General features: G+C 33.7%; 1 non-coding gene across 1 annotated transcript; it reads left to right on the forward strand.

The window, feature by feature from the left end:
* Positions 1 to 926: 926 nt before the first annotated feature.
* On the forward strand, positions 927 to 1,033 carry LOC124096998 (U6 spliceosomal RNA). The gene has a single exon (XR_006853073.1). It is a non-coding gene; the product is annotated as a U6 spliceosomal RNA (small nuclear RNA).
* Positions 1,034 to 1,557: the final 524 nt, after the last annotated feature.

The raw sequence follows: 1,557 nt of genomic DNA on the forward strand, positions 1-1,557 counted from the left end.
TCCAGGTTGTGGAAAATACTCCAGACAATTAAGTTGAGTGACAGCTAGTGGCAAGGGTGTAATGAGGGTCTGTGTTGACTGGGAACTAGCCAGCCATTTACTCTCCTGCTCACTGGTGGCCCATCTGATGTTTGAGATCGGATCATAATGGTATCAGGAAAGTTCATATTTTATGGTTTAATTTTATGTCATTATACTTTACAGTTAATTGGGAAATGAAGTTTAAAAGAAATTTATCCTCTGTTGGCAAAGGCAGGAAGACTTTCCACCAAGATTTGGCTATGAGTTAACAACTTTCAATATGGGTTTTGTTTTGTTTTGGATGAGGTACAGCTGTGATAATTGTACACGTTAATCAAATTTACACAAAGTGTTCTTAAGAAGAATTCATTATTAGAAGAAATAAAGATGTAGAAATCACAGAAACCTGTTCTGTTTGAATTGCCAGATCTGGACGTGTATACAGTGACAACACAAGAAAAAAAATGTTTCTTCTAATATTCTTTCATATGAAAACTTGAGATCTCCCCAATTCCCCCCTGCCAAAAAAAAAAAAAAATCTTGGAACTACAGCAAGCAAAACTTGTTGATAAGGCCCTCAAATATTTTCAAAGAAAGGAAAAAAAAAGATATAACTTCATCAAAACAAAATTTCATATTGGTTAATGAAAGCATCATTTCATATTCTAATTGCATATGTGTGTGTTGTGAAAGAGAAAATTGCTTAAGTACTTGCTGAAAAAATTATTCTCTGCACACATGGATGAGATGAATATGATTCTTGATAAATCAGCTATGAAATTTACAACTACACTTCTAGTGATAACGTAGTCTTAACAGATTTATAGTTCTACGGGACATATAGAATTGAATTAATACTTATTAGGCAGACAGATGGTGTGAGGCCACTTCAGAGCACTAATGTCGTGCTTGCTTCAGCAGCACATGTACTAAAACTGGAACAATAAAGAGAAAATTAGCATGGCCCCTGCGCAAGGATGTCATGCAAATTTGTGAAACATTGCATATTAAAAAAAGAGCACTAACATTTCAAGTGATTAACATGTTCACTTTATGCAAAATATATAGGACATGATGACTTTTATAAAGTGTTTTTGTGTTGTTCATATTTAATCTAGCACATAATTGGTTAAGTAATTTAATAGAATTGGAAAACACATTATATGAAAAACAGATTCAGCTGGAAAATTGTAATAGAATTGCAAATTTGTTAAGAAGTAAACATAACCATAAAACATAGTAGGGTAATTAAAAGTATTCTTAGAAACTACTATTGATATTATTATTCAGAACCCATATTTCATACGTTCTAAAGATTTTGGTGTTCTAAGGATTCTACCAATCCTCCTAAAATTGAAAATGAGAGTAATGATAATTAAACAATTTAAAGAAATTTTCACTTTTCTGTGCGTCTTGTTCCAACATTGGAGCTATTGCTGCGACTGGTAGTGTCTGACCAAGCCCTCCTCCCTTTGCCATAGAAACAGAACTGTGGCTGGACTCTGGGAGACTGGGATAGATTGTCATACACAGGCA

Source organism: Marmota monax, unplaced genomic scaffold, assembly GCF_021218885.2.
Source record: "Marmota monax isolate L192 unplaced genomic scaffold, Marmota_monax_Labrador192_F-V1.1 WCK01_AAM20220418_F8-fsc00030, whole genome shotgun sequence".
Taxonomy (NCBI): domain Eukaryota; kingdom Metazoa; phylum Chordata; class Mammalia; order Rodentia; family Sciuridae; genus Marmota; species Marmota monax.